General features: G+C 44.7%; 1 long non-coding RNA gene across 1 annotated transcript; it reads right to left on the minus strand.

The window, feature by feature from the left end:
* Positions 1-6,652: 6,652 nt before the first annotated feature.
* Positions 6,653-25,301, minus strand: LOC138527547 (uncharacterized). The gene is made up of 2 exons (XR_011283948.1): positions 25,173-25,301; positions 6,653-7,265 (listed from the first exon to the last, which is right to left on the minus strand). It is a non-coding gene; the product is annotated as an uncharacterized lncRNA (long non-coding RNA).
* Positions 25,302-25,678: the final 377 nt, after the last annotated feature.

A 25,678-nucleotide genomic window follows, 5' to 3' on the forward strand; every position in this document is an offset into this window, starting at 1 on the left:
TTATTCCCCCCATCCTGACTCGGAGACTACATATCCCAGAATGCAATTCAGCAAAAGGCAATAAAATGGGCTCTGACCACAAAACTTTCAAGACCGACAGTAGCACGGTTTAAAAAGAAATAATGTGGATGCCGTGTGTTTTCTTAGTGTGTTATGAGATATTTAAAACTAAGAAAACACACAGCATCTGGGACTATGAAATGTCACCTCTCCATGCAGTAACCAGGACTGAACCTGCTTAGCTTGAAAGCAAGGAAGGGGACTATCCTCTCAGGCCAAGTTGTTCTAAGTGCTCTTGTAACTCAGACTCATTCATTAAGCAACATGGCCTGAGGGGGCTGGCCACTTTCTCACTTGCAAACTGAGCAGGGTCAGTCGTGGCTACTGCATGGATGGGAGACCTGGATGGCTATTGGGGGAATGGCCAGTGATTTTTCACCCCCATCATCACTATGGCTGTACTAAATATCTATTTTTAAAAACCTTTTTTTCTTTAGCCTTGGGTACAGAACTAGAGATACCTACAGCTATTTGTAGTTTTTATAGCTGCAAATATCGGACACACGGCACAGAAAAAGAGTGATTTGTTGCCCCCCAGGCCCTCACCAAGTACCTCCCTTATTTGTGCCAGCTCCACCCAATACCCAAATGGCCTACTGACCTCCCCTGCCCTCTACCTTCCCCCCACAACACCCGCCGTTTCTGTGACGCAGTTTGCTTTGAGAGGTCGGCTATTCACAGATACAGCTAAGGTTACAGAAAAGATTTACGTTGCAAACTCAGTCCCTAGACCACCCCCTAACCCCCATCCCCCAAATTTCACTTGGTGCCCTCTAGACCCCCCTCCCAGCCTGATGGCATTTTCATGTTTTTTGACCTTCAAATGGCTATTTTTCTGTGTTTCATTTATAATCCCCCCCTCCCCCGGTTTTGGCAATTTCCAGGAGATATAGCTATCTATTTTTGAGAAGGGGCACCCCCTTCTCTGTCAAAATTTTAAAAAACGACTGCATGGAATAACCCCAAAGCACAAAAAACCTTTTTTGAAATGCTTCATGACCAAGTTGTTTCAGACCTGGTCCAAATCCATCTGGCGGATTTTCTTTTGTAACAAATCTTTAGGAAACTTTGCAGTCTGGGGGGCTTATGCATCCCTAACAAACTTCAATATTTCAGCCACAAATACATCACAGAAGTCAAAAGTTATTAACAATAGAATTTGCTGAGGTTCCTATGGGAGTCCGACTCACCTTAACTGTAGGGCGGCGATCGCTGCCCTATAATTATATATATATCGTGACTTTTTCACGGGTGTGCTCTTGACTGTCCACACTAAAGAATAAAGAACGTTTTACAAATGGAGAAAGCACAAACAGAGTGGTGTATGTTTTTGAAATGCAAGTTGGAGGAGTGCCGGTGTGAGCTGCTGTTTTGCAGTTCGTTTTTTGCCTTTGAGATATATATATATATATGCGTAGAATTATTTTCTGTTGCTTCATTTTCTCGACTTCAATTTGAAATTTACAAGTAACATATAATACATACATCAGTAATACATACTGATGTGCACCTAAACAATCTTCTCTAGGTTTTACTACTTTGAAGGGCCAGTGCTACCAGTAGGCAAGGTTAAGTGCTTGCCTATAATGGGAAAATGTTTAAGCCACCAAAGGCAATAACCACTCATACATTTTTTGTATACATATATTTATTATTCTCTCTCTTGAGTCGTCCGACTACTTGAAAGTAGCACTCTCAGAACTGTCTGCAGTAACAGGTTAGGGTCGGGTGTGGGCGTGGCGCTGTGCCGTCCGCAGAGCCTCAGGATGCACCTGCACATTTGCACTGGGCATGCCCTCATGAGGCTCATGCAAATGTTCTTCTTCAGTGAACGTCCGTGGCCCGCCTTCCCCTGTACTATCTACAGGCTGCCTGCATGGGACGTGGGTGGCAGCACTACCTGAGAGGGACTCAGATACACGCACAGGCAGGTTTGATCCCCTATTGTTTTGTAATTGTTTTTCTGCCTCTTGGCTCTCAGTCTCAGGGGCGGCAATAGCCGAACTGGGATAGAGTAGAGAAAGAGCAAATTGGAGCTGTTCGTGGATTGCAGGCTGACAGTGCTCATTTCCAACCTATCAGGTGCTATTTATGTCGAGTTGGCATTAACCAAGTTCAAAACCCCAGAACGCATTTTAGCTTCATTGAATGAGGGTGCAGCATGCAGGACTAGGAAAACAGCTAGGCGCCATGGAGTTACTTACCTTGGCCTCCTATCAATGATTGGGTGAGTTAGTATGATGGAGATGTTTGCCCTTGTACATTCAACCACCTTCCGCTCCGTCCCCCGCATGTCTTCAATGACTAAGCAAATCTTTCCTCTGCTTTAGGCCCTCTGTAAATGAGTCTTGCCGCTGTCAGGGCTCAACTTCCAAACAACACACTCAGACAAGGCTGTCAATGTGTATGAGATTTCTGTGTAACTAGCACTGGCAGCTGAGGTTGTAACTGTCACTCTGCTTGTTTACACTTTGGCAGATGTTGAGTGCAGCTTCTCTAAATAATTCTGCATTCATTTGCTTTGGAATTGACTGCAGAGGCACTGGTCTGGCTTTATTTTAATATCTCAGAGCAGCTCATGTGGCTAAATGAAGGGGCAAGGCCGATACAATTTTAACTTAACTAATGAAGCCTCAAAAGTAAGCATGAATGAGCTGGTTTAGACCACAAAAAATAAAGTGTGAAACGAAAATTCCTAACGAGCTTCAATATCAAGTGAGAAACAATTGTATTGGGCCGCACGCAAACATTTTACAAAAAGCGCACCAAGCCAATGCTAAGGTTTGCGGTGCAAACCATCCAACATACTTAGTCCTCTGCACTGCATATCTTTCCAAGAGCTGCCCCACTGTCACATGGAGTCCTGGCTGCATCTGGACTTCGCTGATCAGATCGTGTTCATTTTGCTTTTTAAAAACAACTGCCCAGTTACTCACTAATCCTGAATTCCTGTGAATGGTGGCAGTGACTATGTTGGCATTTTATTTAACCCTCTACATCATCATTCGCACTTTTGACTTTCCCCTCCAGCATTGCAGAGTGCTACCTTTATCTGCAAGCAATCTTCTGAAAGGTAATGACTTGATAGCAGTTGTAAATCAGATCCCAATATAACAGAAATGTCATAACCACGTATGCCTTCTGGAACTTGATTTTTAACCAATGTGTGTGCTTGCATTCAATTCCTGTTGAAACGAGCTTTAGCAAAGCCAACAGCGTGACTATTTTATAGACACAACATAGCATTTGCCAGGGACTGCCTTTATTTTCCCAGGTACTACCACCTTTTGCCAGCTGTTGCTATCTTATCACCTAGTGGTACCATTTGGAAGTGACTGGCAAATGCATATGCCTCATCTGCACATAATCCAAAACTGTTAGCTTTGCCAATGCTTAAATGAGAAGCGCACTTGATTAGCCGAGATCACTGATGTTTCCCTTGAATGAATCTTTGGAGAGGGTTTTCTCAGACAAATGGTTCATCAAAGCATCCAGTGCAGTGCTGGACTGACCGACAGGGTACTCTGGAGATTTCCAGGTGGGCCTCTGCACCATGGGCCCCTTTTGTGAAGAATGTGTTATAAAGCGTCCAGTATGTTGTTCCTCTTAACAAATGATATATCAACGTTTTGTGCTATGGTTTTCTAATCTTCAATAGGACAAATGTGCTTTAAAGTTCAATATTTAGTCTCACTTGTCTAAATGTTATTGTATGAGAACCCCCAAGCCCTATTTAGAGGGATTTAACATGTTTTTTACAGTGTAATAAGGGATCCCTTTGAAAAACATACCCTATGCCACTTTTGATTCCAAGTACATCCCTGATCCAGTGTTTCCTAAAATTCGGAAACTGCCGCACTATTAGAACTTGGGCAGAGAAAAATCAAATGTGCCCGGGAATGGGAAAAAAGCTTGAAAATGTGATTTACTCTGCAAATGCTGGCATACGCTTATTTAAGCATAATGGTTTTCTTTGGGCAAAATAAGCATGACAGCCAAGCGGCTCAGCATGTAAATATATTATTGTTGTGACCAGCTGTCTGATATTGTTTTGCCACAAACAGAATGATAAAGGGGATCAACCCTGGCATACATTGTTGTGACTATACTCATAATATTCTTGGGGCATAAGTAGCATTAATTAATTAGGCTGTGATGGCATATGTTAATGTGACTGGCCTCATGATATTCTATGGGCACAAGCAACATAAGGGTAAAAATGTCCTTCTTGTTGTGACTGTGATATGCTTTGGACAAAAGCAGAATGACGGAGGAGAGCCAACATTGGCATATATAGTTGTGACCGGCCTCATAAAATTCTTTGGGCACTACCAGGATGAACATGTATCTTACAGTGCCAATGATGGAAAATATTTTTCAGACAGTCCTGATGTTAGTTGTTAGGCACAAAATGTATGAAAACATGCTGCATGTTGCCAGTGCTGACATATAATGTGGCAAATTAATATGGCTTTGTTTGGGTTTGGCCAGCATGAAAATGTGTTGCAAAATGCTCCTGTGTACTGTGGGCAACCTGGAGTCTATTGAAATATTTCATGTGACCACCCAAAGAACTGATGGTAAATTAAATGGCTTTTCACAGACTTCAACCGTAGCCCGTGTCATACAATGTGCCATTTTAATGCGTTATTTTGGTTGCATGATGGTTGCACAGGAAAGTTGCATAGTGCTTGCACATCCCGTGCCTGTTCTATTTGCGAGGGGCCTATCGTAGTGATGCTCATGCTGTTGTCTGTTCCGTGTGTACGAGGCAAGGGAAGCCGTAGTGCTGCCGCTGTTCTCAGTGGGAGAGGCTTGCAAAGCTGCAGCACATGCTATGCCATCCATGTGAGATGGGAACGTGCACTTCTGTGTCCCGTGTTGTTTCTGTTTCTGAAGGCCACATGTAATGCCACTCTGGTGTTGTAGACGTTGATGCCTGAGGGAGGCTTAACACTGTTGCCTATTCTCTGCCTTTTTTGGGAGGGGGAAGCTGCAGTGCTCCTAGCCAGGCTGTACTGTCTGGGCATGTGGGGCGGGGATGGCCATGCTGGACTGATGTTCTTTGTTTTCATTCGATTTGTTATGGCAAATGATGTTTCTGCCGGAGAGAGATGTTATGTATGGTTTACTTTTACGATTATATAAAGTGCACCTCTGTGTTTTAAAAAAAAAAAAGCACAAAAAAACACAGGATCTTGCAGACCTTTAATAGGATAAATCATATTATTGTCTGCAAAACCTCCAGGACCACTGTCAGAAGAGGACACAAATATGAGTTAGCCTAATAAAGGCATCATCGCCACAAGATCCTGTGTTGGTTCTTGCGTCTGGTAAAAAGTAAAACGCTTCACGTTAGTCCAGCACTGTGTCAAAAGAAAGTTTTAAACAGTAGGAGCAAAGGGAATGTTGTAGGTCATTCACACTATGCGAGGGCACTGCATTTATCTGAAGGTGCTGAGGGGGGCGGGGGGGGGGGCAGACAAATTACCTTTTGCCTTGAGCAGCAAAGTTCCTTGCACCAGCCCTGCTACTATGCTTTAAAGAATTGAAAACACCCAACACAAGATTGTTTGATGGGGTTATCTGCTCATACAGAGACATGCTGCTTGCTTTAATGGTGTGGGGGACCCTTAACGTTCTACAAAAAGAAGCAAACGGGGCAGTTTACACAATGGGGTTTATATTGTGCTTCAGGTTTCTGGTTGCGTCGACAGACTCGCAGAACTGTGTGGGCGGTTTTAGAGGCAGATACGCCTGGCGTAGTTGAGTACTCACATCAAAAAACTCGCAGCAGACGATGGGCACTCAGATGGCCCATCCCAGACATGTTAGAAAGAATTAAGTAAGGCAGAGCAAAAGAGCTGCCGGAAATTTATTTCGCACAAACCGGCCTACGGCTATATAGGTTGGGCCCAGGCAAGCAGGAGTTTTTCGAGAGTTTTCCCCAATTACTGATGTGCTAGTCTTACACTGTTTTCAATGCATGTACTTATAACAGGCTAGGACTGGGATGCACTGTACAGTTCAAAATCATACATTTGAAAAATACTTTTAGTTACAGATTTCTAGCATATGCCTTTCAAACTTCCACTGAAAAGAAAAACATAAACAGCTGAGACCTTTTAGGCTTTCGTGTACTGAAAAAGGCTGTGAGGACCAGTGTTAACCAACGAGGGAACCTGCAGTGGGAGGCCCTGGGGTTCATCAGGTTTTCCCACTGGGTTGTTTATGGGCTTTGGGGATTCTAGTATTGAAGAGGTGGCCCCTCTCATACGTGACGATGCCATGTTATGTGTGTGACCTTCACTCTGCTGACCAAGCTCATTAGAGTGAACATAGCAATTCTGCCAAGCAACTTCTATCAGCCATGGTCCTTTTCTCGAATAGAGTGGATCAACAGAACACTACTGCTTGGGAAATGCATTGTAAGAATAAACATTTTAACATGAATTTGATCATATTATTCTCCATCGTTTATTACACCAGCAGGTAAAGTAACATTTTGCCTTCCCAAATTATGGGGAGATTGGTAGTATGTAGGAGAGGGGTTATGTTGCCAGATGAGACACAAAATCACACATCAGAGAAATTTGTATTGTTTCTCCATTTATTGTAGATGGTAAGATAGAAAGGAAGAAGATGAACTTGGTCTGGGGAGCCAACCGTTTAGCTGTATCGATTTCCAAATTCATCCTCCCATAGACTTCCGCCGTACTTCTGGAGCTTCACATTGCGATTTTTTGTTATGATGATGGACCGATCACTGGGGATAAAGAAGTTGTGACAGATGAACTCTCCTTTCCCTGCAGTGTCTTCGAAAAATACAGAAATGTAGATTTGACCCTCTCCGGGAATCTTGTTAAAATCATGTGCTGGAAGGGTGAGGTACCGGATCCTTGTATCTCGACGCATGGTCACTTGGACACCTACTCCCATTGAGACGTGAGCCTCTACCTCTTCATTTTTAATGCCTCCTCCACCTTCTATTTTGGCAGTCGTAATTATTTCATCGACAACCAACTTATCCGTGCTGTAAAAAATACGGAGATTCCTTCCAGTTGCATTGGCCACGTGGGTGTTTGAGCGCCCAACCTCGTTGCCCATTCTCTCTTCTCGGCGCGTTCAGTAGAGCTGCTGGTAGACCGTAGCCAAGCAGTATCGAGCTCTGAGCGTTCAGGGTCCCTCCACTTGTTCCACTCCTGCTGTAAAAGTAGATAAAAACATTTAAAATCTGATGATATGTGGCAGCCATTGAAATACAAGTACATGTGGCAACTGTGATACAGAGGCTTGATATATGGATACTGAAGAGAACCCATAAAGAATCATTGAAAAATATTGATAAGCTCTTAAGAAGCGCCATCTTTTCTGAGAAGCATGTGTTCAATCATCCGTTGTTGGACATACATGCATGGGCATTTATAAAGAAGCAACTGGTCTGGATGACTATTAAATATTGTGAACTTGAATGGGTTATTAGTTGCACGGAATTTCATACACATGTGATCTGTTAATTTGAGATATTAGTTGCGCATGCATGATATAATAGGTTATTTATAACGCGCTAAGCGCGGGCCCAGGATTCAAACCTGTGTTGCTCCGTGTCATGTCGTCTTGCTGCCAAGGCTAGCACGTTGCCCCTGAGTTATCCTCCCGAGACTAACAATATATATAACCATTAATAGCGCCCATAGCCAAGTTAGCATCCTATCTATAATGATTTGTTGAATAGTATATATTGTTAGTTTCACCCACTAACCATAGGAGGAACTTTCAGGGCAGCACCCTGCTGGTTAACTATATTGATATATTGTCTACAGATCAGAGGAAACGGTCAAATTTGCAAACGCAATTGCCCTTATTTTTAAAGAGCCCGTTTCCCCTTAATCCTCAGATGCAATCTCTAAGAACATTTAGCAACGTATAATGCAAAATGGCTGGCACATGCCACCAGGTGGTAGGCTTAGCTACTGCTGCGCTGTACGGGCTGGCCACTACAGAAAGCCTAGTAGTGAAAGATGGTGATTTCTGCTGCCAGGTAGTCTCTGATGGCAGCAGTCCATGCCTTTCATCACCAGCAGAAGGCGCTGTGGCCTCTGATGGCTCTGAAAAGTAAGGTGGCTGCTAGAGACTCCTATAATGTTTTGTGCTGGGTTTAACTTGGGCGCTGTTTGTATTTGGCAGCTGGTGGTCTGCTCTGCAAGCCGTGGCTACGAGGTGTCCCTAGGGTGCCATTCTACCTCTGGGCAAGGTGGGCAGAGGGGTACCACGCAAGCCTCCTCTGACCAGCAAAGAGCTTTCTGTTTGGCTGTCTGACAGACAACCAGGAGGAACTAGTCAGAAGTTTAGTAAAAGTGAGTGGTTGGCCCTTTTTTAATTCAAACTCGAATTGAGTGGGGTCCACTCTGCATTACTGTCCATGATTATAGGAAAGCGACCCCATTACCCCCCCCCCCCACACTTTGATCTTCTTCATGTTACGTTGGAACCATTGCAGTTAAACTTCTTACACCTAACCCTCTTACTATTAGCCTTATCTGCCACCCACTTGATACTGGATCTTGGCCTTCTGTTGCAATCTCCACCCTCTAAAGTCCAAATGGCAATCTCCTGAACCTATCCAACTCGTAATGTCTTCAACTTGACTGCATCCTTTGCAACCGCTCCCTGGCTGGCCTCCACAACCTGCTTACTCACACTCTTCGAAACTCTCTTAATCTGTAATTGCCCTCTTCCACCCCCCAAACTTTCTACACACTCATGGATCCCTCCTCCTCTGACCACTCCTTTATTTTCCATCTGCTTCACTATCACATCCTCTGCTCCACTTTCACTCCTTCATAAAACCGCGTCACCGAATACACATTCAAATGGCTCGCTTGCTCCAGATGTTGAGGGTGCCATGGGCTCCCTGCATGGGCTTGTGGAGGTCATCATGGCACTGGGCTCTCTTTTTTAGCGCCACTATGCTGCCTGCTCTCTCACAACCTGGCCACTTTGCGATGGATCATCCCACAGACCTGCCAGCTGAGCAAAACAAAGCATGCGCCCTTAATATGACAGGTACGTATCATATCCAATTGTGTTAGATGGATGGCGATTCGGGCACTGCCAAAAGAGATGTCGGTGAGAGGATTCCAAATAGATACTGTGATAACAAATACAAATAGGGTAATTCCACACATATTTTCAGAATCTGATTAAACATATTTGGGGAATTACCATATTTGTATATGCGCGAGTCACCATCCTTCTAACACAGTTGGACATTTTCACTAAATCAGAGCCCTTTTTGGGTGGGCTTTGTAGAAGGGTGAACGCAGCAGGCCATCACCTTAGTTAGTTTATAGGTGAATATTTAAGCGCACGGGTACATGTGTCGAACCCTCTGCCCTAACTTAGGTACATATCATACCTATAAAGTGCAAGCCTAGCTGGGAAGCAATGAAGTGCAGGATGCACCCAGGAAGGTGCATGTAGAGTAGCGGGGCGTGAGAGGCTGCTGGGAATCGGAGGGCGAGCAGGTGCAGCAGGGGGCTAGAGAGGGCAGATGGGAAGTAGGGTTGAGTGGCGAGCTCTGGGGTTGGAGAGATTCTCTTTTGAAAAGTAGGATCTATAGTTCCTTCCAGTCTCATGTTTATGGTTAACGTGCCCCAGGGATAGGGGTGTGTAGCTGTATGCTGTGTTGCCACGCACTCCCCTTACACTCAGCCTCCCACACGTATTACCGTCTTGCACTCAGAACTTCTCTAGGCTCCGTTAAAAATAACTACTGCACCAGCCTCGGCTAAACTCTTCTCGCTCGCCCTCACAAGCTATCCTCAACCCTTCTGGCCATACTGCCCTCTAACCCCCCACCTCACGCCTTAGCTTCATCTCCTCCTCTCTCGCTGATGACAACTTTGCCCACTACTTCTTTTGTGAGATCATGAAAGTTAGAGTGTCAGAGCGCTCTCTCCTTCTTTCTCCCTGCCACCCCTGTCCTTTCGCTCGGTGCATGTTTTCCACCACCACACCATCTGCACTGGCACCCATACCCAGGTCTGAACACCTATCCGGAGCTTCTTTGAAGGTGTTCTCAGGAACAGACAATTAAAGCTCTGGGCCCCTTCCCACGCGCATTCCTTTCTCCTCACTTCAGCCTACTTCTTGCCTCGCTGCTCTTCCCAGCATACTTCATGCTGGCTACCACCTCACCCATCCAGAAACATAACACCTGCTGACACCAATATCCAAGTAAGCGGTCGCCAGCCCCTTTCCCTTCTCCCCCACTACTCTAAAGTTCGAGGCCAAGTAGAGAGTAACCGTATCACAGCCTCCTTGGAAGACCGCTGACTCTTCAACTCTCTCCAGTCCAGATTGGAGCGCATCCAGTACACTGCAATGGCTTCTACTCATGCCTCCATCTTCCTCGCTATGGCTGACCACTCTCAACGCTCTTCCATTCTCATCCTCCTCGTTCTCTCTACTACCTTCTAGACTGTTGATCCTCCCTCCCACCTCTGTACGCTCTCCCGCCTTGGCTTCCAGGACATATGGGAAACTCCTGTCTGTCAATGCCCGGGGCCATGGAAGACTCATACATCCTCTTAATGGGAGGAATCTGTCCAGCCCTTGTGTCCAGTACCTGGCGAGGTCCGTCACCAAGCTGAGCAATCTTTATTGCTCGTGCATGTCCTTTGGTCACCTAGGACAGTTGTGATTAAGCAACTCGTTCATAAGTAACTCTTGGGAGGTTATGTGGGGTGTCAGAAACACAATAGGACATTTTATCATCCTGAACCGACCCTCTCTGTTACCGAGAATCGAATGCTGTCTTCGTATTTAGCTAAGTTAAATAAATATCTACAAGGGAAGGCAAGTCATTCATATTTAATAAGGAAAACATTATTTGTGGGAACAATTTTAAGATTAAGACAGGCAAGTTAACCCCAGCTGCCAGGAAATATAGGGACTAAAGAAAAGCATAGGAAGCCAGAGACCTCCAATGTGTGCTTATTGTCAAAGACTGGGGGAATCAGATGACAGAGAACCTTTTGTTCGCCCTTCAGTCTTCTAACAGTCGCGTTATTGCTGCAGCGGTCACCAGGTGTTAACAACCGTTGAACTACTTCCTGTTTCAGTCTTTTAAAGGTGGTGCTACTGGTGGTTGCTTTGTAGGGGCAATATTCAATTATGGAGGCGGACACCACCTTCAAAAATACAAAAGGTAAAAAATACCACAAGGACTTAGCTAAATACGTTCACAATTATTTATATGGATGGAGCGGCGTAAGCTACTCTCGCCTGTAAGTGACAGAGAACCCCAATATGGCACGGACCAGGGGGACGCCCACGTGGTGCCCCTCTATCCCTAGCAGTAAAACTGCTCAAATATGACTGCTATATCAATGTATATTCATTCACATATGTGATGCACTCTCATGTGACAATATTCCTAAAGGCGTCCAAAGTCACTTGAGATCTAAAGAATATATATATATATATATATATGTATTGGTAAGGCAGAGAAGAGTGAATAGTTGTTTGTCCTTCTTCAGGGACCACACAAGCACGTGCAACAAGCTGCCATAAATGCATCACGCCAAAAGAAATGGTTAATTGTGTTCTCCTCGGCCTCGCTCGGGCAGATATAACCAGGCACGGCCCAGTCGGCTTGATACAGTGGATGGGGTATCCCACCAGTGAGGGGATCCAGTCTGACATCTGTGCAAGAGAGCAGGGGAGAGTAACGTGTGTTGCGCAAATGGTGCACAGTAGCTATGCACCAATGTATCTCAGAACTATGTGAATAGTGCATTGCTAGCCACCCAATAGGGACTCAAGTCTCCCATAGATTTAATGTAGACTTTATGGTTTGCAGAGAGACTTGAAACGTGTTAGTTACTGATAAACTGGAAACATGTGTTTAGTACGTGAAGTATAAGCGCACCAGGACTAATGCTAATGAGAGTGAAACGATCCAAGAGTGGTATTGTTCTATTCCAAGGCTAAACGCCCTTTCACCAACAGGGGGCCCTCTCGAGGTGGTCAGGCTTAAGATTTCCCACAGGCCACCAGATGAATACAAACACAGGAGCAGCTTCAAAAGCGGGGGAAAACAGACGGTCCGATCAGTAATTGTGCGACAGAAAACAGATGGTCTGATCAGTAATTGTGCGACATGTGGAGACTGGGTGGACTGCAAATTGATGACGCAACTTGACAATAAAAGTTGGTTGTAGTGTTTATCAGCCCTTGAAGGGCAGGGGAAGTACGCTGCTCCCTGATGCTCAATTGCTGCAATACGCAGGTGGTCTTCCTGGGGGCTTGTTTCTGCAGGTCCACCTTTGCTAAAGAAGAGCTCTCTGGCATTGTGCCAGCATAGGTCGCTCTCATTGTGCCAGTATTGTGATCGCACACTTCAGTGAGGGAAGATCTATTTCTTTTTGCAAAGATGTGGTCTGGTCACAGTCGTACCCTCTCTCATTGCCCACATGCTACAAGCTCACCCATGTAAAAGCAGACCTTTTGCTTGCTTTGCTGATGTCGTGGGTGTATGTCTATGACGTGGAAGCCCTTTATCGTACCACAAGGGGGGCGCCAGGGGGAACGCAAAGCGTTTCCCCCCGGGGTTGTTTTGGGCGCTGCACAGTAGAGCGCCGTCAGGGTATTTAAGGGGGGGGGGGCAGGGAGGCTCGAGAGTCTGTAAGGCCAAGGGCCAGGTTAGCATTTATTTGTGAGCTTTGACCTGTCACATTAAAGCGACCTTTTCCACTACAAGCGAGTCTGGGTGTTTGGTGCAGTAAGCCCAAATGGGCTTGAGGCCCATACCTGTGACAGTGGACATAGCTCTCTCTTCGTTTCCAAGGAGGGCTTTGCCTCCTCTGTTGCTATCATATTGGAGTCTCATGTCAATAACAAAGCACATGTCTTTATCTTACAGCCTTATAAGTGCAATAGGATATGACTTGTTACGCATATTATAGTCATGTTTAGCACCCATGACTTTAGGGCTAGGAAAGAACAACGGGTTTGTAGGTGACAAGTGACTATTTAATGGTGAATTGTATTCAGGCAAATCTGCCCAATAGTGTTTTTCCTGCAGTTATGTGGCATGGGGGTTGGGGGATAACTGTGACAGGACTGGAGAAGATTCACTGCAAGCCTGCGAAAGGTAGGCGGCATGTCTGTGCGTGAGTTGCAATTCTTCTGGGTACGGGCTAAGCAAGGCATAAACCGGTGGGAGAGTACATAAGGAAAAACATGTTGAGAGCATGTGCTACAAGAGAAGATGGAAACAGAAGAGAGAGAAAGGGAGACTGGGAGAAGGAGAAGACGGATACCTCCATTAAGGATAAGAGCGGAAGTGTTGTGCTGGGCAATCCACGTGCCAGGCTGGACGAGCCTAGGTAGGAAGGAAAGCTGAGAATGCTGGTCAATGCACAAGAAAGTTCAATATCCAAAGCTGGCATGATACAAATGTATGGGGCGGGCAGTGCCTGCACACCTAGAAATAGGCCCAGAGGATTCAAGTTCAACCCCTCCTTAAGTCCAATTCCTTTTACTCAGGCTTCATGCCAGTATCCATGCAAAGCTTTGGGGATCCCACTGAACCCAACCTGGGGAGTGAGGGTAGTAGGTAGCCTGGTGCAGAGTCTCGGGCAGTCGGCTGGGGTGCAGAGAAACATGGCGGTCTAGTGGGAAGAGGACATGGAGGGTAAGGCACGTCAATCTTGCACAGCCTCTTAGAATGGGACTCTGTAGCATAGCCTGAAGAGCGTCCGGGCTATACATGAGCCTACCAGAATGTAGAGAATATTACTTAATAAGGAACATTGAGCTGCTCTTTCATAATGTGGAATTCAGCCCAGGTTAAGGTTTACTTATGAGTAAAGAGTATTTGTAGCTCTGTTCTTGTGAAGGCATTTGGGTAGTCCCCTTGACAATTATTCAGTCATTTGTGGTGTCGCCAGTCTCATTGCGTTTGGAGGACGAGTCCTCTGTCTGTTGCCATTGATTAGTGGGCTGTGACCCACGGGAAGTTAAGGGGCGGGGTTACCGCCCGACCGTTAGTTCGAGATACGCAGTTGATGAATAAAGACGTGTTGCACCCCCACTCTGTGTCGGCTCATCTTTAGTGATGTGTTGCATGAGTGACATGATGGCATGAGGTGGTCCACATAGCAGAACATCACATCATTGTGTCCAGGCTGTGTCGGAAGCGGCTGTGTGTGAGCGTTACAGCGCAGTTTGACACGTCTGTTATGTGTTGCAAGGTCCTTTCCTCTGATCCTTACTTCGGCCGTTCCAGAGGTCGGAACCCTGCTGGAATGCGGGGGGCGGTGGACGATGTTTGGACATCTGGGCTTTTAACAACCCTATACTTAAGCAATGGCAGAGGTGGTTACGGCATGGAGAGGGGGGCTGTGTGCCCGTTGCGTGCCTGCCATGCACGCAGTACACAGTGGCACTGACGAAGCCGTGAGTTGTAAGTTGTGAGGGATGAGAGGGGCAGGCGTGAGAGCTCTCACTGGAAGTGCTGTGCAGTTGTATGTGCGCTAAGTGCAAATTTTTCCTACTGTACTACTGCTGGAATTAAACTGTTTTTGTTGTCCGTTTTAGTTGTAGCTGGCATTGATAACAGACACCAGCATATGTCCATTTACAGTAGACATTGTTACGGCTTACGTAGCTTAACGCATAACATGGTGAAACGTGCCTGCAGCCCTTCCCACAACCAGCGCAATAAAACCCAACTACCACAAACACAAAAAGAGACGAAGGAAAAAGGTGTCAAGGGGTTCAGGGCACAGCCAGAAATGACTCGTTTTTTTCAATCCCCAGCAAGAACTAAGACAGGCAGAGTCCTCTTGCCTTTGTCTCCGGTGACCGATGGAGCTATATCTTGTAATGGTGGGCATTCCTTGGTAACCACAATAAACTCGCCAAAGTCTCCCTCCATTGATAACAATGGCTCATTATTGGAACTATGCGTGAACCTTGAGCGTAACTCGTTGGGCCCCATCAGTACGGTGGGGAATCCTGACATGGGTACTCACCTCTCTGCCTCCCCGGATCTGGAGAAATACGTGCCAATGACCGACTTACCTCCAGCGAGAGCGACCTAGAGAGGGAGGTACCCAGGTCCAGCTTCAATAGCCCCCCTGGGATCCGGAATCAATCGGACAAGTCTTTGGCCGTAATCCATTCTATAAGAGTCAAAGCAGGAAACTCTGCTGCTTATATGTGCAAAGCTTGCCTCCGGCCAAACTGACCTAGAGATTATTATGGGGAAGGCTGTAGATATTATACTTGAGAAGAGTGTGCACCATGGCATGGCTGTAAACAAAGTTATTGATCTGAACCCGTTTGAGGTGGTTACCCGGGGACTAGAACAGCTAAATGGTAAAGAGCAAACAATAAAAGAAAAGGAAAAAATTCAATGTCGTACAGGGAAACCGGGGAGGATCATGGGTTATCTAACCTACTCCCATTAGATACCGAACCAGAGGTACAAAACACTGTCAGCATTATTGCTGCTACAGAGGAGCAGGCAATTGATGCCATATGCACGGATTTTTCTATGCTTAACAGTCCTCCCTCTTCATGTGCAAAACCCAAACAGAAAAGATGCAGCAGTGCCAGCTCGTCTCGACCAGTTTTAAGCCTTGCAAAGAACAATAAATGCCTGTAGAAAAAGGACAGCGACGATTAATGTTGGTAGTGTGTCGGCATCTACCACCGGCTATTATACCATAACAAACCAGATGGGGGACGGCTTGGACCCATAGATAAATGGTTGGGAGTATGGGGTCCTCCGCCTGTTGAGAACCGGGTGCTAGATGGGACTGCTCCTGTGAGGCCTCAGGTCTCTTCACATAACCCGGTCTGGACAGGTAATTATGCTAATAGACAATGGGGGACTCATTCCAAAGAGCCCTGTGGGCCGAAGTCGGTGGTGCCGCAGGGCCAGAAAGTCTTATGCCCCCCTAATAATCTAACTCAGGAGGCACATAGACGCCCTCTACCTGCGGCCTTGGGGTCAAGTAATGAAAATCAGAGCTGGGCTCTGGAGGAATTGAATAAACTGGAATTCCAACAAACTGGGAAAGGACGAACATCACAGTTGAGAGAAGTAGAAACCTCTGATAATTATTACCAAGATTACTGGATGACTCATGCGGAAGCAGCACAAATGGCAATGATGGATCAGCGTTTACTTCCATCTGACCCTTCCTGGTACATTGATCTGAAATACATAAAGTTCATTGGGAGGAACCCCATTAAAAATAGCCCATTCCTCAACCATACATGGCTCACTCCACATAATCCCTGACCTATGCACCATCACAATGAAAGACATCCAGGGATTGGAATTACCCAAATACTATAGTGTAACAAACTGGGTTTAGCTGCATTTATATCACCAACGGCGGTGGAACTAATATGTAAACACTCCAGGGCTTTGTCAAATTTGTTTTTTGACATCTCAGTATTCTTCCCAACTAGACAACCAGAGTACGTCAATGAATCTAGGCCAAAGAATCAGTCAAAAAATAAAAGGGTAAGGAGTAGCGGGGGCGGCCTTGGAGCTGGGTGGAAAGCTCCTAGGATTGCTGGCTCCTGGTCAACCCCATTACAAATATCATGTTGAAATAAAGGCCTTATTGTTGATTCTTTCCAAGCTATATCTTGGATTACGAGAGGCCATCAATCATTTTTGAACAATAGATCTGTCTTGGCTCAACTGTTGACCATTGACTTGTTCTTTTTCCAAGAGACTTGGCTCACCACCAAATTCGATTTGGGTGGCTACTCACTAACTGTCTCTCTATCCCCTGTACCTAAGTCAGGCCGGCCTGTGGGTGGCCTTTGTATTGGAGACAAAGCGGCATACTGTATGAAAGAAATTACCAACGTTTGGTTGAATGAGTACTTACTGTATGCAGTCCTGACTAAGTCTCCCCTGGAGAAATACGCTATTAATAACGTCATATTACCTGCCAGGAGGTCATTTCACACGCGACCTTAAAAAGACATCGATAATCTTAGAAATTGGCAATCACAATTCCTGAGAGGTGGTATCATGGTGACCAGGGACTTCAAGGTTGACCGTCATGATTATAGTTTGAATCTACCACAGGAATTAGCTAAACTCAAAAAACACTATTCTCAAGGTAAATTGTGGAGAGACACAATGGAGGAGTTTTATCTTCATTTAGTAAATCCTACTAAAGAACCTTTGTACACTTGGTCTCATGGCAAATATAGTAGTTACATCGACTATATGTTAACAGAGCTGTTTCAAAATAACTACCTACCCTTGAAATAACCCTGTTCCCCAGGAGTGACCAGTCCCTTTTAGAATTAGAATTACAAATTAGCCAAACTGTGATCTCGGAAACATTAGTCTATAATCCAATGGTTAATTTGCAGGGGAACAGATTGCAATTGACGAATGGGAATATAATCAAATGAAATGCCAAATTAGTATCAATAGGCAAAGCAGGGGTCTCTGTCCTGAAAGCATGTAACTGGGAACTGGGTAACTTGCTTGAGCTGTACGGTCCACCAAGTTAGAGACACGTACTTAACAGTAAATATTCAGGCAAGCCTGGTGTTGACCTAAGATTCAGAAATAGCATAAAGGAAAAGAGAACTGCAGGCTGCTCTGCGTAAAATTAAAAGGAATCACAGACTGCAAGAACTGGGGAAAAGGGAACTTATAGGCAAAGTTAATACAGCGTACAAGCAATGGCTGAGGAACTAACATCATAACGAAGCCAGTGCTGGCTGTAAGTTCGTCAATCAATTAATAAAAACACGAGATTCCCAAAAATGTTGGCACATGATTCGTGTCCACTGTGCAGGTTTCTTCTACAGTTGAAATCTGTGGCCTTTCTGGATCTGACTGGGTCGTATTCCTTAGGGCCAATTATTGGCATGCACCGGGGAATAGTAGGCTGCTGCACAGGAAATCCATGGTTAATAGTGCAGTTAGGTGGCAAGTGAAGAGGGCGACCTGGTAGAGCTCATAGGTAATTTAAAACCCTCTAGATCAGCTGGGCCTGATGGACTGATTAACATCGTGATCAATAGTGATTCCTGCTACTGGGCCTCAGTACTGCAACATCTATTCTTGCATATCTGTGAGAACGGACTGGATCCTGGAACCTGGCAGCAGTCGGTTTTAATCCCGGCGCATAAGAAGGGCTCTAGGCATACCCCGGGAGACGACCGGTTATTGGCCATGTTAGACAGCAGCTCCAAGATATTTCCCAAACTACTTTTGGAGCTGCTGTGGACATGGGTGGCAAGCAAGCACCTTATGAACCTGAGTCAGACAAGTTTCAGTAAAAACCATGGAACGACCCATTCCATCTGGGTGCTGCTTACGTTAATATCAGATACCTATCAAAACCCTGACTTTGCATTACACATCTGGTATGTGGATTATGGCTCTGCTTTTGATAGTGTGCCCTGCCCCAAGCTTTGGTCCAAACTGGAAAAATGGGGGATTGAAGATTCCCTATTGTACTTTCTTAAGGAGTTGCACAGTAATACACAGGTCAAAATGCGTCTTTCGCAAGAAGGCAACCTCTCTGACTCTATGCCTACCAACAGAGTAGTGTTAGCCCCTCTATTATATAATCTCTATATGTCTGATTTTCTGTTGTATCTCAAGTCTGTGAATAACCATACACCTCGCTTCTGCAACGAGGATATATATTGCCTCACATATGCTAATGATACAGTGATATTCGACGGCACAGCAGTAGGGCTTCAACGTTCCCTCGGCCAGTTATATCTCTATGCTGAGGAAAACAGACTTCAGGTCAACGTGGCCAAAACCAAGATCATGACCATAGGGCAGCAAGCTTATGGGGGCCCGTTTTTTTTTTGTTGGAATATGGATGGTACACAATTTGAACAGGTCAAGGAGTAAAGTACTTGGGAATGTGCATTAAGGCTGCCAATACGCAAACATATCTTGGCGAGGTGGTCTCCTCTAAAGCATGGAAAAAAGTGGCTTACCATCAGGAAGATTGTGGATAGACTGGGGGGGCTCTATTGAGGCCAAGATTAAGGTATACAAGCACGCCATAACACCAGGCCTCCTGTATGCGCTGCAGGTCTTGCCGGAGAGTGCGGTTGCCTGGCTACCTGGTCTGGAGGCTAAAATACTGCGCTCTTTCCTGGGCCTACTCAGCGCAGTCCCATTACAGGCGATAAGACTGGAGCTGGGACTGCAGTCGTCGTTATTCTTATGAAGGGTCTCAGTATGTAGGCTGTCGGCTAAGATTAATTTTGGGACACAGGATAAGCCAATTCTTCTAAACCACACAACAGTGCACGCACAAAGATGTTCTCAGAGTGTCTGGTATGGGAATTTGAAATCTTTCGTTTTTAAACACTTGATGATATTGGACTGAGTTGTATTCCTGAGTCCATTGTCGACTTTCATCTGACAGGGCTTGAGAAGAAATCAAGGTATCTTGATCGCATAGCATCTTTGAATCATCTAGCTATGCGACCGAGATATGCCTTGGATGCCCAACAAAGACTGTTTGAAGAAGTCGCGCGTAGCTATATAATTAAGCTGCGAATGCCTGCTTTAATTTGATTTGTTCAATATCTAAGATAAGATATACTATCCGTCTTGGGGTACACTGGAGCCTGGAAGGGAATTCCCAGGGAAAAGAGACTCTGTAGATACTGTGGGGGATATGTGGAAACCAGACGACATATACTTACACAATGTCCTAGATTACTACCCAAATACGTTAAAGGCTCTGACAAAGTTCGGGATTTTCACCACAACCAATTCTGGAGCATGCTCTTTGGAGCAGAATCTCTAGTCTTGGCATCAGCAGAACATCATATATGGGAAACTGTGAAAAAAAGATTGACTGATACAGTTTCTGCTTAAACTGCAACTATTACCTTTAAATCATGTCATGTTTTTCCTTTTACCATGTCATTTTAAAGTATCTTAAGCTAGGAAGTGTTTTCAATATTGTCGATCTATTGTATTGTTAGTACGATATGATGTCTTTTTGTAACGTTTTTTGTGCGAAATGTTAATACAGAATCCCGGTGAGCAGGTGAAAGAGGGGACTCGGCAAAGGTCTAGACTTTGCACATGCTTGAGGGGTCATGCCGTAGAAGGTTGTCCCCAACTTAAAAGAAGGGGCAGACAGCTTGTTCTTGAAGTAGGAATCGCCTTTCAAGCTATATGTCAGCAGGCTAAGTACCTCAAGTAAGGGAAAAGAAAGACTGAAAAAGATCTAGTTCAATTGCTGCTGTAAAACGCAGGAAATTCGTTTACGGTATTTCGCCATGAACGACATAATTAAATTCTTTAACATCCTTGAGAGAAATTAAACTGCGTAGTTGCAGCCCAGCACTGTTTGGACAGCATTCTGACATGTGGAAGGTGAAATGAATTGTCTTCCATATGACCTTCTGGACGTGGCCTTCCCATGTGTAACCGGTGGCATTGCTCATAGTTATACCAAGCAATTTTGTGGGAACATCAACAACATTAGGACAGGTAAGTGCGTCAATAGGAGCTGTGGCGCGGAAAGTGAGTGTAAACAATACCAGGTGGCACGGTCATCTAACACCCCTGTATCTTTGCCTAAATGGATTGTATATATGTATCATTAGAAGTCGATCAACAAATGTATAGAACCTTAACATAGTCTGTCAACTTTGCATCTTGTATATTTATCGTCTGTGACCATTTGCCTACACCTGTATCAGTGTAAGTATGTAAACTGTACATTGCTGCACCATTGTAAATTGTGTAACATTGTAAATTCCAGATTCTTGTAACATTGTAAGCTTTGCACATTCTTTTCTGCTGCGCCCGGTTACCTCTGGGTCTGGCACGCATTATAAATTAGTAAACAAACAAACAATATTTAACTTAAGGGTTAGACACATCTACAGTGTCACAGGAGATAGGACCTGCTCAGCAGTTTCCTCAGTGCTTTGCGCGCATTATTTAAGCGCTGCCCGTGCGTGTACTTACATTGAGAAGTAGAAATATAGGTGACTATATAGTAGACTGTGTCTTATGACAAAGAAGTTCATGACACACCAAATAAGGCAAGCACACTAATACTGCAATGGGCTTGAATGTAGGCCACAGTAATACGCTGTCCATCTTTCTACCCCTAGCATATTTCTCATTGCCATAACCCTTCTCAGTAACCCCCTTGCTACTCCACCCCCACGGTGGTCTTGTCTCCCTCCCAAGTCTGCCCCTTCTTAGTCCTGGTTTGACAAAGCCAGAAAGTGTCATCACTGTAACCGTGGGCTCCATCTTAGATGCAGAGGACATCCTGATAAGGTGTGACCACCATCTATTTCACTGTTTCCATGTGGCATTTGGTGAAATGGTTAATGGCTTTTGGGCACAGTTTACTAATTTTGGCTGCCTGCATTCGGTAGTTCCTATCCCCTTGCCCCACACCAGCACCCCTTCTTCCACCCAACTGGTAACCAACATCCCACCAAGCCATTATCCCTCATCTTCCCCCTTTACCTCTCCACCCTCCTTCTCCCACTCCCCATGCCACTACTGCGAGCTGCTGAATACTCAACCGGGCCCAACTGGTACATTCCAGGCAGCAGTCGCTTAATTTTCCCACTCCTCCTTCACACACATCTCACGTGGATTCCACAGAATCCTCAATGGACCCCTGGAAAGAATCTGCGGTCCCTTGTTAATTGAAAGTCACCAAGATTTGTGAAACTAGAAGTAACTTTTCCCCGGTGTTGCACAGCAATTCTGACATTAGTTGAATGAAATCCATGATACAAGTTTATCTTCCAAGGAATGTTTTAAAGTGCTCGGTAAAGCAGATGATTTGACGTTACCAGGACCCGTGCCAATCAATCACTAGTACAATCTTAAATCCCATGGTTAATGGAAGGACTATGAGTGATTAACAATCTGTCACCGACAATAGAGGATAAATGTGAAACCATCTTGAGACGTGCTGTGGTACTTCAATGATTTAAGAAGGTTTCTACTGATCCCACGGATCTAAGAAAGTCCTGAGTTGCTTCTTGTCTTGCATGTAGTGTGAGAGTTGCTAACTGATGCAGGACTATGACATGGATGAGTGATTTCATGTTGAAAAGTTAATGAGTGCTCTGAATGCACTAGCTGGTGCTGGAACTTCCTGGTAGATGCAACGGGGGTGTTTCATCTTCTGTGTTAATTATCAGTGATTCATGAAGCTAATAAGAAATAAAGACTTCAGGCTGTCTAATCTTGCACCGCAGCGACTGAAGTGCACTTCTTTGGACATCATGGCTACTTTGCAATGTGCAGTGACATGTAAACAAGAATAGGCATCCCCAACCACGTAGACCCAGGGGAGTAACAGAACCATTAACAAGAGAGAAGAAGGGGTCACGTGAATCCAACCGCTGAAGGATCAAGCGGGATACATAGCTCTCAAAGTAGGAGCGCAATGAGGGGATAGGCCAGGCCAAGGATCATATAAAATCAGTCAATCTGTATTATATATATATATCTAATAACATTAAACATAATGCTGGAATCATGATAAAATAGCATAAAATCGGACAATCAATCTTGGATCTCTCCAGTTAAAGTGTATTTTGATCTAGTAAACATACTATAAGATAAAGTGAACATAAAGTGCATAATACAATTATAAATCACGAACATATTGCACAAAACCAAATTCCAATCTCAAAAGTAATAGAAATTATTATAAATTCCAACAGACTTATACAACCAAGAAAAAGGAAAAAGGAAAACCAAAGGAAAATAAAGAAAAATGGAAAAAAGGATTAAGAAAAAGGTAGGAGACACAACATCACAGGAATAAAGACAGTCAATATTTCCTGTGAAATTAAATTGTTGTCCCCAATTGCAAATTAAATTTACAATGATATAACAAGCTAAAAGTGCATCAATGAAAACCAAATTAAATGCACTATTTGTTTCCAATCCAACCTAAATAGTCGAATGTGTAGTCAGATCTCCAAGCTCTCATTTTCAGGGAAACTTATAGAAGGAGCTGTTGGTAAAATCCAGCAGCCTTCAGGGAAGTCTCCAAAACACATTGACTCAAACCAGACTAGTGTTCACCCTGGTACGAGTACAGAGTCTGTAGTGAGTGCAGTTGTGGATGATATCATGAGGACAGCCCATAAAGAGAAGACTCGCAAGTGGCCCTTCTCCTGCCATGCCTGACCATCTGGATGTAAATCCCAGCAGAGGCTCAAAATGTCCCCACCATCCTCCGGGTTCTGCAAAAAACTAAATACATGGCTCTTTCAACAATACCTGCTGGACGAATGAAAATCGCCCACTCCCTCCATCAACAGTACTGCGCTCCTGTGTAAAAAGCGAAGCCTAATGTTGGCAACCTCCTGTTCTAAAGTGTTCCACCGCTCTTGAGCTATGCACGTTTAAAAAAAAAAATAGATGGCAGATTACGATGATGTTGGTGTACTGATTTTTTAAAATTTAAGGGCGATCTTTAATACCACCAATCATGCCGTTTTCCTGGCATGAATATGGAATAGAGCCAGAATAGGTGATGAGGCTTTGGAGTGGACCAAATCCTTCTTACCTGAGACAATGCTGCTTCCACTATGTACAACAACCATGTGGCGTCCCCCAGGTGTGTATGCTTTTTCATACTATTTATAAACTGGTATCTTGGTCCCCTGGTAGAGTGTGTGTATTTGGATTTCAATAATTTATGTATCTGGGAGATCCCCAGAACCTCCTCAGGCTTGTGAAGGATCCGATAAATGGAATCTATAATTGTGATTGAAATGTTACTCTTCCAAAAACGAGATGCAAGTTTTAATCTCAAATAATCCACATGCGACACATCCATTGACCTGGGGTTCTTGCTCATTATCAATACTCGCCTCTATGTTTTGAAATTTTGGGATACAGATCGATGCAGATCTCTCTTTTCAAATCACAGATTTGTAATATTACCAAAACTGCTTATTGAAAGTCAGAACAATTCACAACACCATGAGTTTTTTCAGGATCGAAAGAGGGTCCCGCATGGGAATGCCTTGGTTTCCTCCAGGATTCCCTAGTGTGGTGGCATTTTCTTAGACCTCCACTTGAGCAAGCCGCGCATCCTCAGAGTATTGAAAAGCCATCTGCTGGCACTGTTTGCCTTGAGATGGAGAGATCATAGTTGGGCTAAATTGCAGTGTCATGCATCATGCATGCGAAGTGGCATAGTGCTTGTATTGATATGATAGGTTATTTATACCACACTTGATACCCAGAGGATTCTAAGCGCGGACCCGGGGATCGAACCTGTCTTGTTCCGTGTCGTCTTGCTTCCAGGGCGAGCACGTTGCCACTGAGCTATCTCCCGAAACATTTATGGCTCTTTTCTTGGCACTTAGATCCATACTTGATACAGTTCCCAGTTTTTATTTAAAATTTTAAGCATTTTTCTATACAAAATATACTTTGCGAAGACTTGCGTCTTTTGATAGTTTTATGCTTGCGCCGCCAAGAAAGTTGCATCCCCTTCTTTTGGCATCTTGCCGCTCAATTGTGTTAGAATTCGGGATGACCATGGGGGTTCGTGCAGGCCTATTCTTCACCCAAAGGCCCTCTGGCTTCATCAAATGCAGGGGGCACAGTACCCAGCTCCAAGGTTACTTGGGGAATGGGGGGGGGGCAAAGAGCGTGCTTTACAAGCATAAAACAGACATGTCCACAGCATGGAACAAGGATAGTGAAATAAATCCTTTGCAATAATGCATAGTGGGATTGCCTCTTCACTTTCATTGTATTGTTGTAGCTGTCTGTGTGTCAAACGTATTTGTGATCAACATATGTAAGTAAAAGATTATATTGTCATGAATCTGCATACATTCTAGATTTTGAGGGTTACCTTCATCACGCCAAAGATTTTCCAATGATAAAAAAACAGACCCAGTGTTTATGGCTTCACACCAAGGATGTCTTGGCTTCGCCCTGCCTTGACATACAGGACGTTCAGGTGACACACCAGAGACACATAAAGAGTAATTGAATTTCTTCAATGAAGACAGACATTAGAATAATTAGGTAAAAGGAAACCGGTGCATACCTTTCTCACTGTCGAGCTTCAGATCACGTGTGGGGCAGACGATAGCAATTCAGACCGGCAACACAGCCTTATATCAGAAATGATCGCCATTAGGCGCGAGGGCGCAGCCAATCAGAGCTGAAGAATATTATCTGATGACCTTGCTTAAAAGAGAAAACAAACATCCTTTTCTTGGTAACCATGTTTTATGGAATTATGTAAAGCTAGCTCAAACGGTGCCCCAAACCTCCCGCCACAAGCGCGCCTCGGGCTGAAGAAACGAGCCAACGCCCTTCCATGGAAAAGTGCACCTCCGCCGTGAGCTGGCAGTGGAATTGCACAAGTTGCTGATGTCTGAGGGAACGAAGCCCCAGGGGAACGCTTCCGGGAAGGAATTGCACGGTACCATTTTCTCACAGCGCCTGGCGTTTTCTGCCCTCTATACCCCTTTCATGGAGCTGTACTCCTAGTCAGCCATTGACACCCTTCTTTCCTGTCAGCCAGTGTTGTTCTCCACTACCAAGATT

The sequence above is a fragment of the Ambystoma mexicanum genome, chromosome 1q (assembly GCF_040938575.1).
Source record: "Ambystoma mexicanum isolate Mex_15411 chromosome 1q, UKY_AmexF1_1, whole genome shotgun sequence".
Lineage (NCBI taxonomy): Eukaryota > Metazoa > Chordata > Amphibia > Caudata > Ambystomatidae > Ambystoma > Ambystoma mexicanum.